We start from the raw sequence: 17,380 nt of genomic DNA on the forward strand, positions 1-17,380 counted from the left end.
GTAAAAAAAAAAAAAAAAGTAAAAATAAACTGAACAAAATAACTAAGTAAAAAATAAACATACAATCCCCCATGTCCCACATTGCAAATGATCAATTTAAAAAATAAAAAAGGACATATATTTGGTATCACTGTGTACGTAACAATGCTGGCAATAAAACAATCACATAATGATTAAACCGCACAGTAAATGCAGAGTCTTAAAGCTAGAACAATGTAAATGTTGCCATATTTTCATGAAATGTGGCTGTTTGTCACAATAAAAAATATACCACTGTCCTAAAGTACAATTTGTCACACACAAAAAAAATAGAGTGGCTGGGATAAGTTAAAGCATCCCAGAGCTATAACCCCATATCATAAGACAGGTTAGAGTTGAAAAATGGGCCCTAGTTCTTAAAGGAGTACTCAAGAAAAAGATTTGTAATTTAATTTTATCAACAAAGTTCAGTACTTATCAGCTGCTGTAGGTCCTGCAGGAAGTGGTATTTTCTGTCCAATCTTACACAGTGCTCTCTGCTGCCACCTAGATCCATGTCAGGAAGTGTCCAGAGCAGTAACAAATCTCCATAGAAAACCTCCCCTTTTCTCCAGACTGGAAAGAATACACCACTTCTTGCAGGACATACAGCAGCTGATATGTACTGAAAAAATTGAGATATTTTTTTTAATAAAAGTAAATTATAAATCTCTGGCACTCTCTGGTACCAGTTGAACAGAAATTTTTTTTTTTTTTTGCTGAAGTACTCCTTTAGGGCCATTTTTGAACCAGTCCTGAAAGTTACACAACTATGCAACAAATGTCAGCAAAAATATATACAGTATACCGCATTATCCAATATTCAAGCTTAGAAACAGTTCAAGAAAAACACTGTATATAAACACTACATATAATTTGTTATTCCTAAAATGGCCAGAGCCAGAGATACCAGCCAGGAATACCCACCACATCCGACGTGTTTCACCAACGGCTTCGTCTGGTGTGGTGGATGTTCCTGGCTCTTACCTCTGGCACCGACCATTTATGGAATAACATATTATATGTACTGTTTATGTATTTTTATTGAACTGTGATGTATTTCCCCCCTATAAATTGGATATTATATTTATACAGTGATTTTTGCCTTGGACCTCCTCCCTGTTATTGTTTTTCTTTGGTAACTCCCAGATCACCCACAACGATTTATGGCTCCCTGGTAATAACCAGATGCATGCATCCCATACCACATCCTATGTGGTTTAGGGACTGCCTAGAACTTCTGACTACTCACTGACTTGATAACGGATGAAGCTCAGTGTGGAATAAAACAGCCAATAGTACTGACATTAATAATGCCTATGTTATTATGCCACTTAAAGAGCCACATATGACACATTTACCAGGCTCCTTACTGATATGGTGGTTCTATGCAAAATAAGGGGGCAATGCACCTAGGATTTTACTGCATTGAGTGCTTTCACTAGCAGCTGGCAGTGTTATCGTTTGGCTGGTCTCCCTGAGATCAGCAATCTGTTTTTTTATGGTGGTTCTATGGCAGTAACATATATGACTCCTATCCTGGTCAGGTTGTAGGGCTTCCACTGTACAATACTATAGGAAAAACAGTAGATGTTAAATAAAATTTTTATTTTTACAAAAATATAAAGAGGTGAGCCAACAGTTGTACTGTACTACGTTGTATACTGTAAGTTAGTGTAGATCCATAAACCACATAATATTAATTGATTTCATTGTTCGGCTATGTTCACACTATGTAAAAGCACGGCTGTTGTTGCCATCGGCAACAAGGGCCGTACTTTGTAAGGGTGGATAAGCCTCATTTTGCTCTATGGGATCCTGGCCGGAGTATATATGCTCCGGCCGGGATCCCTCGCGGCGCTGCAAACAATTGACATGTCCGTTTTCTGCGGCCACAATTCACTGAATTGGAAACCCTGTCAGTTCACACAATGAAGCGAGCGGCTCCGGCCACTTGCTTCATTGTGTGCTATGGTGAGTTCTGATGCGGGCACGCAGGGAGTACCGGCCGGGATGATCTTTGCAGAGACCGGCCTTTCCGGCGTGTGAACATAGCCTTCTAGTAAATTCCAGGTCTATTGTGGTACACAGTGATACCTCCATTAATGAAGATAGTGGCACCACTTGACACTTTGATCTCCAACTGGAGCCAACAGAAGCTGGTGGAACCATTATCCTAGGAAATAGTAGGGGGGTCAAATACACATACCAATATGCTATGGAATATGGCAGAAAGAAAGTGGAAGAACTGACCAGCAGCAAAGGTGGAAGGGGGTATGTTATTTATATTGTTATGTTATATTTGTTGTTGTTATGTTTTATATTTTTAAATAAAAGATCTATAGTGTCAGCAAGATTGTAAGCTGCCTGATATAAAAGTTTAAAGTTTTGACGTGTTTTGAAGGGTATACTTCTTCATCAGGTCCATTAATCACTAATGATCTACTAATTGGACCTGATGAAGAGGAGCACCCCTTGAAACACATCTGTCTTGTCTGTCAATTAAAACTTCTTAAAATTCTCTGGTGGATTGCAATCTCTTTGACACCCTATCCACTTTTGATGCTGATCAGCGCCCTAGCCTCCCCTCTCTTCCCGCCATATTCAACCTATAAACATATATAAACCCAGTACATGAAGTAATAGGAACAGTTGTACTGTATGTAGTGTTACACTGTAATAGATGACAGATAAAAAGAGACATATAGATAGATAGATAGATAGATAGATAGATAGATAGATAGATAGATAGATAGATAGATTCACAAAATACCGACGGTATGCCAGGTAGTTGCAAAGCACTCAATGTGAAGTTTATTCTTTCACATGGTGCAGGTTAAACACAAAAATGTGCAAAATCTCTGCGGTCTTAAGCCGCCATTTTCAAGCGTGATATATCTAGTAGATAGATACATAGTTTGTCTTGTATGGGTGAAATTGTTTAAGCCTAAACTTCCATAGTATACGGCTCCCAAGTCCAGTAATACACATGGGGCCGTCCAATTATCCAGCAATAATTACGTAATTAATTGGAAACTTATCACAGAATTTTTAGACCTAAGACTGGTAGATAATTCATAGGGCGACAGGAACCAAAGCATGAAAGGATTAGTTGGAGCAAAAGATTAAGGCATAAACACAGCACATGCTTTAATGTAACATGTAGAACTAATGAATATTTATCTATTTTAATGAATAAAAAATGCAAATATTACAAAGAAGAACCTGTCCATGTGCTTATCATCAAGACTAACAAAAGTCAGTGCCCCTGTACTGTAGAGTCAAGAGGAAAAAAAGATGTGGAGGGCCGAGGACTCATAATCCCTAAAGTGGTTAAAATTGAGACAAAAATCACTTAAAAACACTAATTGTGAACAGTGATGAAGGGTTGTCACATCCTCACTAATTTGTTTGTTTTTCTCTCATGCATGCTGATCTTCTGAAGACACAAGACTGTAATCTATACGTAGTGGACACGACACGACAGACGTCAGCTTCACAACTATCATTATGGGATTAACATGTGTGAACCCTATAGTCGTAAAGAATGGAGTAAATAAAGATTATTATCCAGATTACATGTTGTCCTACTTTAACCCCTTAAGGACAGAGCCTGAAATGGCCTTAATGACAGAGACAAATTTTATGAATATGACCAGTGTCACTTTATTCATTAATAACTTCGGGATGCTTTTACCTATCCGGCTGATTCTGAGATTGTTTTCTCGTGACATATTGTACTTTACATTTCTGGTGAATTGGAGTTGATACTCATAACGAATCTTTATGAAAAAAAAAACAAATAACGTGAAAAAATGTGAAAAAATACATTTTTGAAACTTTTTTGCTTATACAGAAAGTGGTTATACCACATAAATTATATATTAAATAGGATTAGCAACATGTCTACTTTATGTTGGCGGCATTTATTAAACGATCTTTCATTTTTTTTAGACAATAGGAAGCTTAAAACATTAGCAGCAAATTTCCAAATTTTCTGTAAAATTTCAAAATCAGATATTTTTAGGGACCTGTTCAGGTTTAGGCTGGGTTCACACGCTGTAACTGTGCGGCTGTATTTTTTATGCGGCTGTAAATGTGCGGGTGAAACTACTGCCGTGGGAAAAAATAGACATGCGGCTCAAAACATACGGTCATTTACTTGGAAATCTGGTTCTACTAAAAATAACAAATAAAATGTTAAGAAAGTGATGCAAACACCTCTGGATGCATCTGGGAAAGCAGGGAACACAGTTTACATGAATTGCTATTACCGGGGTTTGCGATCCTCTGCACTATAGCCGATGTCTCTCATGGTTAATATATTGAATTAATAAAACACATTTTCTTTGTAATAAAGTCCCTTTTATTGTTCAATAATTAAATGTAAACGATTCCATCATTTTGCAATTAAATATACTGTTAAAATAAATATATATATAAATAAATGTATATTTATATATATATTTATTTTTTGACAGTATATTGAATTGCACAATGATGGATTCGTTAGAATTAAATTATTGACCAACGAAACTGAATTTATTTAAACGAAAATGTGTTTTCTTAATTAAATATTAATTAGTACAGGAAACTCCATAAGCCGGTAATTCATATGCCGGCAATAGAGCTTTCTGTACTAATCATCACTTTACTTTAATGAAAACATCAAATGTTTCTTCTAATTATGTTATGACAATAGCATTATTAGAAGAAACATTTAGAATTATATGTGCGCTCAGCTGATTGGCTGTTCGGCTGAGCGCACATATAATAAGCCGGTCCGCAGTACAGTGACTTCATTGTGCTGCGGACCAGCGAAGAGGACACATCGGGGTGAGTATAGAGCTCTCCCCACCCCCTCCCCGGCACTGCACCCCTCCCTGCAAGGAAGGAAGGTCACTTAACCTCTTCCTTGCTGGGATGGGTGCAGTCTGACATCAGTCTGGCCCCCAGGGGGTTAAGGGGGATGCAATACATCCTCCCTTAACCCCTTGGGGGCCAGACTGTAAGCAGCGATCTGTAAAGATGCTGCATACTGTAAGGAGCACAACACCGCTCACAATGATGGGTGTTGTGCTCCTGTTTGTGTGTTTTTTGTGTGTTTCTCCCTTTTTGTTTTTCAGATATCGGTATCCTGTGGATTACGTTGGATTCCGTGGACTACGTCGATGACCAGCGTTTTTTTACTGTTTTTTTTAATAAAATGGTCAATGAGGGGTGTGGGGGTGTTTTTAATTGAATAAAAAAATTTGTAAACTTGTGTCTTGTCTTTATTTCTTTACTTTATAGACTTAGTAGTGGAAGCCGTCTAATAGACGGAATCCATTACTAAGTCGGGGCCTAGTGTTAGCCGGTATAAAATGGCTAACACTAACCCCCTATTATTACCCCAGTACCCAATGCCACCAGGGGTACTGGGAAGAGCCGGGTGCCAGTGGTCCCGGAGCGTCAAAATTGGCGCTCCTGGACCGGGCGGCAGCAGGCTGGTAAGATTTAGGCTGGGGAGGGCCTAAACCAATGGCTCTTCCCACCCTGGTGTTACCAGGCTGCTGTCGTTTGGTTTTTAACCCGGCTGGTTATAAAAATAGGGGGGACCCTATGCGTTTTTTTTTTAAATAAATAAATAATTTAAAAAAAACGCATAGGGTCCCCCCTATTTTTATAACCAGCCGGGTTAAAAACCAAACGACAGCAGCCTGGTAACACCAGGGTGGGAAGAGCCATTGGTTTAGGCCCTCCCCAGCCTAAATCTTACCAGCCTGCTGCCGCCCGGTCCAGGAGCGCCAATTTTGACGCTCCGGGACCACTGGCACCCGGCTCTTCCCAGTACCCCTGGTGGCATTGGGTACTGGGGTAATAATAGGGGGTTAGTGTTAGCCATTTTATACCGGCTAACACTAGGCCCCGACTTAGTAATGGATTCCGTCTATTAGACGGCTTCCACTACTAAGTCTATAAAGTAAAGAAATAAAGACAAGACACAAGTTTACAAATTTTTTTATTCAAATAAAAACACCCCTACACCCCTCATTGACCATTTTATTAAAAAAAACAGTAAAAAAACGCTGGTCATCGACGTAGTCCATGGAATCCGACGTAATCCCCAGGATACCGATATCTGAAAAACAAAAAGGGAGAAACACACAAAAAACACACAAACAGGAGCACAACACCCATCATTGTGAGCAGTGTTGTGCTCCTTACAGTATGCAGCATCTTTACAGATCGCTGCTTACAGTCTGGCCCCCAAGGGGTTAAGGGAGGATGTATTGCATCCCCCTTAACCCCCTGGGGGCCAGACTGATGTCAGACTGCACCCATCCCAGCAAGGAAGGGGTTAAGTGACCCCCCTTCCTTGCTGGGAGGGGTGCAGTGCCGGGGAGCGGGTGGGGAGAGCTCTATACTCACCCCGATGTGTCCTCTTCGCTGGTCCGCAGCACAATGAAGTCACTGTACTGCGGACCGGCTCATTATATGTGCGCTCAGCCGATCAGCCAATCAGCTGAGCGCACATATAATTCTAAATGTTTCTTCTAATAATGCTATTGTCATAACATAATTAGAAGAAACATTTGATGTTTTCATTAAAGTAAAGTGATGATTAGTACAGAATGCTCTATTGCCGGCATATGAATTAACGGCTTATAGAGCTTCCTGTACTAATTAATATTTAATTAAGAAAACACATTTTCGTTGAAATAAATTCAGTTTCGTTGGTCAATAATTTATTTCTAACGAATCCATCATTGTGCAATTCAATATACTGTCAAAAAATAAATATATAGATAAATATACATTTATTTATATATATATTTTTTTTAACAGTATATTTAATTGCAAAATGATGGATTCGTTAGAAATAAATTATTGATCAACGAAAGTGTCTTGATTACAAAGAAAATGTGTTTGATTAATTTAATATATTAACTATTAGAGGCATCGGCATTCGGCATCATTGCCGGCTATTTTTGAAGTACTCCGTACGGACCGCCTGTCAATCCACGGCCGCATATTCAGCCGCAAACAATGGTCTTGTTCATTTTTTACGGGTCCGTTTACGATAGGGCCGTAGATTCATACATAGTGTGCACTGTGCAGCCACATATCCTATACTTCCAAGCATACACACGAACCACCAAAAATACCGCCGCACAATTACAGCCGCAAATACAGCCGCACTCTTACAACGTGTGAACCGAGCCCCCAAGTGTATTTGAGGGGCCTGTATGTTAGAAAGCCCCACAAAGCACCCCATTTCAGAAACTGCACCCCCCACACTCTGCAAAAAGCATATCCAGAAAGTTTTTTAACCCTTTAGGGGAGTCACAGAAAGTCTGCGGCACTTTTCAGCAGACCGTGGCAGTAGAATATAGAAAAAAAACACCCTACGCCAAAAAGGAGGAGTTGCTGATTAGCAGCGCACTTACGTGCGATGCTGATCAACACTCAGCGGCGATAGGGTGCGGAAAATAGAAAAAAAAAAATTTGGAAAAAAAAAAAAAACTTATTCTACATTCTGAACATCCCTGTAGCTGCTGATAAGTGTATTACACATATCAGCCGCTAGAGGGCAGCAGAGCGCAAAATCCGGAAAAAGACGAGGCTGGAGCCGGAAAAAAACGAAAAAAGCCGATGGGGACCGCCGGAAATAGCCGAAGACCCGACAGAAAGACGGAGGACGCCGCGAACCCGGAAGACGCCGATCAGGACCCCGGGACAGGTGAGTAATGTACAAATACCTGCTCTGGACCCCTCAGCTACCTAGCTGAGGGGTCCAGAGCAGGTATTTACTATTTTTGTGGACTCTGATCGCCGTGCCACCGGCCCAATCGCCGTGAACGGCCGGCTGGTACCGGCCGGCCGTTCACGGCGATTGGGCTGGTGGCACCGTGACCACCATTACTTTTTACAGTAATGGTGGTCGGTGCCGTCCTCGGACAGAACCGACCGCCATTTTTTCCATTTGACCCGGAAAGGTTCCGATCACCGCTATTGGCTGATCTGAATTGATCAGCCAATAGCGGCGATCGTAAGCACAGGGGGTGTTAACCACCCCCCGTGCCGAGAAGCTAGGATGGCCTGCTCTGATTTATAGCAGGCCATCTTCCCCGGTCGGTGTGCGAATACACAGCGATCGGGGAAACATTGGGCGTAAATTTACGCCCTGATGTGTTAAGTACCAGGGCGCGAGGGCGTAAATTTACGCCCGATGTCGTTAAGGGGTTAAAGTTGTCACTGGTTATTGTATGGGTATGTTCACATGGGTGAAGTGCTAGGGACCGGCCCTTAAGCTCCTATTGACTTCAGCAACTAGGCTATGTTCCTATTATGGGAAAATAGCGGGGAAAGATGATGGTCTCCAAATATTGACAACCACAAAAAATTATCATGATCATTTTTACATCCGTCAATATTTCGAGACGGACGCCTTTCTCCACCTTAAATTGTGCGGACATTGTGCGGACATTCTTTGGGCGGACAGTGAAATCTGCCTGACCATAGAATGGGATCTATGGGATGCATGCAGAGTAAAGCGGAAGTGTGCAGGGGCAAGTGGTGGAATCCATGGACAGTTATCTGTGAGAATTCAGTAATGTGAACTCACCCTAAGTCTACAAAACTGGGCATACAGGATCAACTGGAACTTTGCGTAAAACATTAACAGGTTTTGTGTAGAGTGCACGAAAAGGAGGTAGCCACACACTGCCTCCATGTATGTAAGTCTTGTTCACATTAATCAGTTTGCACTGTCAGATTGCTCCGTACATCCTAAGGAGAAATTGGGGGGATAGTAAGGCTGTCTTTGTTTCCCATAGCATCCAGTCACAGGTCAACTTTCATTTTTTATACAGCTCTGATAAAATAAAAGCTGAGCTGTGATTGGTTGCTGTGGACAAAGACAACAATCTATAAGACAGCACGATAAATCTCCCCTATGGTCCTATGGGGGGGACCTTTCTGTGGCTAGCCAGCACCCCGCTTTGTACTATACCCCCAAAACAGTTGTGTACAGATGGGTAAAACTCTTTTTCCAGAGAGTCTCTCAGTCATGTCTTAAAGCGACTCTGTACCCACAATCTTACCCCCCCCCCCCAAAAAAAAACAAAAAAAAAACACTTGTACCTTCGGATAGCTGCTTTTAATCCAAGATCTGTCCCGCGGTCCGTTCAGCAAGTGATGCAGTTATTGTCCCAAAAAAAAACTTGTAAACTTGTAACCCATGACAAACGGGAGTATCTGTGGCCTAACTTTGCACCACCCCTCCGTCCCTCCTCCCCACCCTCTTCATCATTAGGAATGCTCCAGGCAGATTGCTTATAATTCCTCACCTGTATCAGCCCAGCACATGGGCTGGATCGCTAAGGACCTGTGCAATGTTCAGCATGAAGAAAATGTTCCAGTGGTATTCCTAATGATGAAGAGGGTGGGGAGGAGGGACGGAGGGTTGGTGCAAAGTTAGGGCACTGATACTCCCGTTTGGCACAGGCTACAAGTTTAAAAGTTGTTTTTTTAGGACAATAACTGCATCACCTGCCGATCGGACCGCAAGACAGATCTTGGATTAAAAGCAGCTATCTGAAGGTACAAGTGGTTTTGGGGGGATGGGTGTCAGATTGTGGGTACAGAGTCAATTTAAGACTTCTTATCGAAGTCCGACATTGACGGGAAAGTGAAAATTACTTTCAAAAGGTGGCATCAGAGAGTTACTCTTTATATCCTTCTTCCCAGATTTCCCAGTTGAGCATGCGTGGTCTATAGTTCTCCTTAAAATTTTTGTTTTACTCTCTCTTCAAGGAGTTACATTATGCCTTTAAATCCACAAGTTCTAGTCAGTGAGCCATTTTGCTTCTCCTACTGGTGGCCAGCAAAATTGAAATATTTAACAAAGAAAAAAATTTGCATATATGTATATAAAGCAGTAAGGTGTCTTCTTAGAATGCTTACGCTCATTTCACTTTGTATTCACATTACATGTTTACCATATGCTCCAGGAAAAGTCTGAGTCTATATGGTAAATTTATCCATAGAGACATCACACAACTGTTGCTCTCCATTACGGTGGTACATGTCGGGATTAGCAGAATTAAATAGCACAGGTGCCTGAGCTGTTGCGTTGTGGTCGATCAAATTAAAAACGTTAAATATATTATATACCTTAAAGTGGCATCTGTTTAAGGTATATGTTGGGGTTAATCTAAGTCTAATAGTCACAGTGGATACAGTGTGAAATTAACCTCAGCTGTTCAATGACACTGTAGAATGTATATCCACATTATTTATCGGAGCCGGAATGTGAGGTAGTAGGAGCCTTAGGCCTTTATCAGACTTCCCAAAACCTCTCAGAAGAGCCGTGCAATATTCAGTAAGATACTTCAGCTGACTTTGCTCTTTGTCTTACTGTGGATCAGTTCTTTGCTTTGGTAACTGTCCTGAGAATACTTTGAGAAGGATCCCTGGCATGCACAAGGTGTACCCTAGAAGACGGTTACCTCTCCTGAGGGTTTAGCAGTGCATACTGGGGTAAGTTGCTTGCATAGAAGAATCTGTTAGCTTCGTCTTTGGTCCCTGACAAGGACCCTGGCCTGGGCCAGGCTCAGCTCCACTGCAGCAGGAACTCTCTCTCTTGGCTGTGTCTCTCTTCTCACCATCTAACTAAACTAACTACCCTTTATAGGGAAAACTAAGACCCATTGGTGGGGCTGTGTAAGAAAGGAGAAGTGTGAGTGGCTGGAATGGTGTGAGGCAACTTCACCTGTGATTGAATAACACAACAACCAACCAAGCCTAAGTAAACCCATAGGGAGACACTTATGAAAGTGCCGCCCTAGGCGTATGACAGGGAGAAGGTGCGGATTCGCCCCTTCTCCCTGGCATATGCCTGCTGTATCCCCCGCTTACTTGATTAGCGGTGGTGCATACAGTACTCTTCACATCACCACTTACAACACTAGCAGAGCAGCCAGCATTGAGAATGTATAATTAGTGAAGTAATTGCATTGCATGCGTCGAAGCTCAGAGGCGGGTCGGATGACTGCGGCACGCAATGGCGCTCACTTCCATGCACGGTAATATTTGCTGAGCTGGGTGCCAAAGCACTCATTCCTTTAAATGTAGTAAGTGTGCTGTGATGTTTACAGTACTGTAAGAATCCCCTTCCATCCAGCAGCCATTAGCAGCTATATTTCAAACGCCAATATTGTGCCACCATGATCTGTAGATCACGTAAAGCCTTATAATATTAACATAACTTAAAATAATAAAAAGAACACATCCATAGGGCAGTTTTTCTCTAGCACAATCCAATGTTATTTTTAAAAAGTAAAATAAAAATAAACATTTTATTTTTTTTTTTAGGGAAAAAAAATAGTAACAATAAATATTTGCTACAGGGTCTTTCCAGAAAGGTTGTTTGTTAACGAAAGCCATTTGTAAGCAAATGTATAGGAAAACTATGCAATGTCTTCTCCTAAACTACTCCAGCCACAAACTGAAGGGTGATTTTAAAAATGTCCTACAGCACTCAATCATTCCTTCATTTTAATGTCCTTATTTTATGATTTTGTTGATGAAATACTACTTACTCTGTGTTCGAAATTCCTTTTAGGCTGCAGGCATTGGCTAGTTGACACAGAAAGCCATATTTTAAAGCCGTATATTTCACGTTCCCACATCCAAGTTGGAGGACACAGTAGCCAAGATGTTTTTTTTTTTCCGAGTAGATATATATTTTCATATTTATTTATTGATTTGACTAATGCGTCTATTTTTCAATTCGCATGCTTATGTTTCAATCCATTAAAGTGATTCATGGTCAAATAATATGTTATTGCAAGTACAAAGAGGAGATAAAACCGCTGCACAATAGCTATTACATGAGAACACAAATATAAAAGAAAAAAAAATCATGATTGCATTTACTTTTTTAGAGGGGCGAATATGAGAGAAGCTAAAAGAAAGATTTTCATTATTAGGACCCAGTGGATAATATATATGTTATAAAAAAAAGGGGGGAAAGTGTTATTTATTAATTGTAGAGGTTATCCTGTGAGCATTGACGAAATTTAACTTACATTTACTATGCAAATGAAAAATAATAATACCAAAATATAAAACTAATAACAAAAAAAGCATATTATTTTCTCATTTATAGCTTATAAAAAATCCCTGCTAAGCCAATCACAAGTGGCTGCTGATGCCAGGATGTTACAGGGGTCCCTGTGGGTTTGTAATAAAGAGCTGTTCACACCCCATAGGCCAATGTATGGTGCTGCATTAGCCAAATATTCCTCCCTAGAAGCCAAGAATACCTCAGTAATATGGTATCCAATAGAATATGAAATGGATTCAATATGGCTGCCAAATGGAAATCAATAGGGGAAAGTTATCATTGACTTACACCAGGTTTAGGGTTAAAAAAAATTCCTGTCCAATTTTTTGGGACAAGTTTATACTGTGCTTGCCACTTCTGAGAAAGTGGACAGTTGTTGGCATATAAAGGGCAGGTCCATAGTGGCCCAATAGAATTATTATGATTAAGGCTAGGGCTACACGTCACTTCCTGGTATAATGGAACTGGCATGTCATGCTGCTTGGTCACATGACCACTTTACTCATACAAATAAATAAAGTTACGCGCGACCCATAGGCTGCCTGTATTAATTCAACAAGAGGTATGGAAACCAGACAATAAAAAAGTTCATTCAATCATACATTATGAGACTATGAGATTGATACCTTTGTGCACATAAAAAGCGCAAGGCATGAATCGTCCGCAAGGCTTGTCATACTATATTATCAACTACACTTAAAGGGTTTGTCTTATAGTAGAAGTTCTTCTCTGTTCTGCTTACCATTGCTCACTTCGACCTACTCTGTATCTCAGAATTAGGGCCCTATTACAAAAACAGATATCTGACCAATTAATCTGACAGATTTCTGAAGCCAAAACCGGGAACAGACTATAAACAGAGAACAGATTGTAAAGGAAGGAATAGTATTTCTCCTCTTTTCAAATCCATTCCTGGCTTAGGCCTAAAAAATCTGTCAGATAGATTGGTCAGATATCTGTTGGTGTAATAGAGCCCTTATACCCTTCGAGACGAGAGTGGGCAAGATCATCACATCTAGTATCTGTCCCACTCGTCTTGTACGGTACACCTCAGAGAAGAAGAAAAGGCAGTAGTGAGCACCAGGAAGAACAGGTAAGACCTTTTTTGTTCCATAGACAACCCCTTTAAACCAGACTCTATTCTAGATATAACCAGTGAGGATTAAGTTAGACCCTGCATAACTTTGCCTCAAAACATATAACCATATCATATTCTTACCTATTCCATCATTTTATGCAGGCTCAGGTTTTTCAGGGTTCTATTCATTTCAGCCATAGTTCCATCAATGTTTATTGGTTTTCTGTAAATCATTAGAGATGAGCAAATCTCCAGCATGTTGGTCAGAACTCAAAGTCTTGGCGTTTGATTGGTGGTGGCTGAAGAAGTTGTTGGCAGCCCTAGGGAGTCTTGAAAAACATGGCTACAGCTCATGGCCATATCCATGCTTTTCAGGGAGCCTTAGGGCTGTATACAACCTCTTCAGCCACCAGTAATGAAATGGAGAATTTGAATTTGGACAAACACGAGCATTAGTGATGAGCGAATACTGTTTGATCGAATAGATATTCGATCAAATAGTGAGATGTTCGAATATTCGTACGAATATCCCGCAAATATTCAACAAATATTCGATAAGCGTTCAAATCCCCCAGCTTCCGGTTTTACCATCCAAATGGTCAAATAGATGTTTTTCACTAGTCGAATACTTGTTCCCATAGACTTTAATGGGATTGAATATTAGATCGAATATTCGAAAATTCGTGGGATATTCATACGAATATGGAATATTCGAATATCTCACTATTCGCTCATTACTAACGAGTATGCCTAAGGTTTGCTCATCTCTACAAATCATCCAAAAATATTCTGGATAATTAACTTGATATGACGTTGTCCTCAAATTTAGGGCTCATGCACATGGCACACTCTTGTGAATGAAGCCTATAAACTGTGGCTTTCTATATGTATGGAGTTATTCCTACTTAAAGGATTTTAAAATTTACCAGCATGAAGGGAAAGGGCAGGACATAATAAAGTAGTGTTACCTACCTCTCCCCATGCCCCTGGATCTTGGCCAGAACTCATTTTCCCCTAGGTTCCAATATCGTCATGACTTGTCGGAAAATGCCCGACCCAGACTGATGGTTTTCCCCATTAGCCAATCAGTGACTGCCTCAGTCACTGATTGGCTAAGCAGGCAATCCATCAGCTAAGTCATGGCATCATTAGAGCCAGAAATCCCTAAGCCTTGTTGGGTCCTGGAGCAGCAAGCAGGGCTTTAAGGACACTGGGAGAGGTAAGTTAAGCCTCTTTATCAAGATCCTCCCTGTCCCTGCCTGCTGGAAATATTCATTTATTGCCAGAATTCTCCTTTAAATTCAGTGTCCCTAAGTGAAAAAAGTATCTGTATACAACATTTGATGGAATGTGCCACAATGTAAGTTTTTGGATTCGTACCTATGAATTTAGAAGGGTACAGAGGCACTACAGAAGCTTTCCCCACCTCTACGGCGTCCCGCTTATGAATCTATACAAAACAAACCCATAGTTAGATGGGTAGATGTAAATTGTCTACATAGTATATTGGCATCATCAAGGTTAACTATAAATTAAAAATTACCGGATAAAAAGAAAAGAAAGAAAAAAATCAGGAAAGATTTGAAATACCGGAGCAAAACCAATACTTCTCATGCGATAATAAATTAATTTGCATTTATTACATAGGAAAAGCCTTCAACCATTTTCCAAGTTCCCTTTCATTACAGCTTAATTACATGACACCGCCATCGCTCTTCAGAATGTATTACCGCAGTGATCAAAATGAGAACAGGATAAATAATGGCAGTGCACTACTGTATATGTTTTAATTAGCTAAAGGTAAGCAAAGGAACATCGCTGCTATTATATTAAGGTCAAAACTCCACATGGCTTGATCTACAACACATTAAAACAAGGATGGCTTTGGTAAATTAGGACTGGAGCTTAATCAACACAATTAAAGCAAAAGTCGGAGAACACGGTTCTAGGTGGCACGTATTACGTAGCGCTCTGTTTGGAGAAGTAAATGGGAAGTGTTAATTGTGTTTTCTCTTCCGCCCAATGTGTTTCTTGCGTGGGAAATGAGAATGGGAATCTTCTATCCGCTGTAATATTTTATATGCGCTGTGGATCAGAAGGGACAGACAGAGTCGGTATTTTATAGCTTCCTGTTTGATCTTTATACTGAAAATATATTAATATTATAACATTTTAAAGAAGTCTTCAGCAAAAATATGGGGCAAAGTCTGAGGTTAGTTGGGCAGGGTCGGAATATATTAAATTAGTGGAAGGATCGGAGATAAATAAACATGGGGATAAGTCTTTAGTGCTAAACTTAAAGGGGGACATTTATTGTATGCTGGTTTTAAATTAGGCTCTCCCCTTTTCCTCGGCTGAATTCTCTAAGAGCCTGACCCTGTGCCCAGTGTACCAAATCTAAACCTGCTTCCACGCCTTGTCCCCACTTTGCCACAACCCCAAGCCCCCACCCCCTGCCCACCCGTCGGGCAAGCGGGGGATACAGCAGGCGAATGCCAGGAAGAAGGGGCGAATCTGCGCCCGTCTGTCATGTCAAGAGGGGTTTTGCACATGGTGCGCCCCTGGTTTGGGTGCAAGCGATCTATGTGCGCCCCTGTTGTGGTCGCAAGTCTGGAAAATTCCCAGCAGCAGAGCATTGTTCCTTGCAGGCTTGAAGCTGACCAGACAAGTGAGTTTTAACAGTATCCCTGGCATTTGAGTTTTCACACAGCCACCGATTATTGGAACAAGCAGGGCGAGAAGCACAACTTTTCTCTCTAGTTCACTGCTCTTTTTTTCGCTGCAAGAGATGGATCCTATAGTAAGTTTATGGGCCTGTCATAAATGGCTCTTCATGGGATGACAATTGGGAGTGATCTTTCCCAGGAATGGATGATATGCTTAATAACCTTCCGATAGATGATTAAAGGTTCTTAACTTTGTATACACCTGACTGGTTATCTTTTTGTCCATTGTAGGTCTGTAAAACTAACTTTTGGTTTTTACTATGCAATTTGTATTTGTAGGCCAGTTTCACACGTACGGCATCTGAGAGGATTTCACACTGCGAGTTCCGCAGCGAAATCCGCCACAATGCTCTGCAGTGTAATTTCCTATCCATTTACATTCTACATGTAGACCCTGCCCACTTAACCCACAGCTGCCGAGCTAATACATTACCTGGAGAAAGAGAAAAGAGCATATATAGGGTCAGCACTATCCTGTCTCCTGGCTTGATTGCCTAAAAGTTCGGGCACGGAGAGGCTCCCCCTGGACTCCGTGGTAATGTATACGAAAAGAAGAAATGATCCTCTCCAGCTCAAATAGTATTGAATGCTTTATTGGACATACATATAACACCAACGCGTTTCAGACCCCACTGGGTCATGGTTTTCTGTGTAAAAGGACATAGACAACAATAACCATCTCCATAAATTAGTGACATGAATTAGTTACACATTAAAAAGAATTCTTTAGTTTGTTAAATAACATAGAATTCAGAAATTGGACAAACAAATGTGTAGACATACATATACCATATACCCGTTATACCAGCAAGCAACATTTCTGATATTGTATCTGAACATAATGTAGCAATGTCTATATATAAAATTCCCAATATCTATTACTTTATGTTTGTTCTAGTTATGCTACCCTGCCATCTACTCCTATATCATGTTTCATATACTGTATATATATTATATCACATTAAGATATGACAGGACATGACAAAAGGTAACTAAATAGATAAAAAATACCTGAAGTGCATTTATTAGCTGTATGCTTGAGGTCCATATAGGGAACAGGTGAGATAATTTACTGCAGAAAATCACATATATGTATAATTATTGCATTGTCCTATATACCATAAATCCATATAGGATGTACGAGGCTTACACATATAATAACATAAATATCCATTCCATGAAAAGCCCTTGTACATACCTGTTTTAACATCTTATAAGGAGCATGTAAATGACGCCAGGCAGAGCCAGAGGCGTCCTAATCTAGACAGCAAACTGCTGCTAGATATACCCAGCCACGGCTGAACTTCCGCCGGAAGATGAATAACATATGATGTATCTGCGTTTCACTCTGGAAAGCATCGCTACGTGCGCTCCACAGTACACAGGGTTGTGGAAAATTACCCTGGGCACATAACCGTCATGCGTTCCATAATGGAACGCACCGCA

Source organism: Dendropsophus ebraccatus, chromosome 8 (genome assembly GCF_027789765.1).
Source record: "Dendropsophus ebraccatus isolate aDenEbr1 chromosome 8, aDenEbr1.pat, whole genome shotgun sequence".
NCBI classification, from domain to species: domain Eukaryota; kingdom Metazoa; phylum Chordata; class Amphibia; order Anura; family Hylidae; genus Dendropsophus; species Dendropsophus ebraccatus.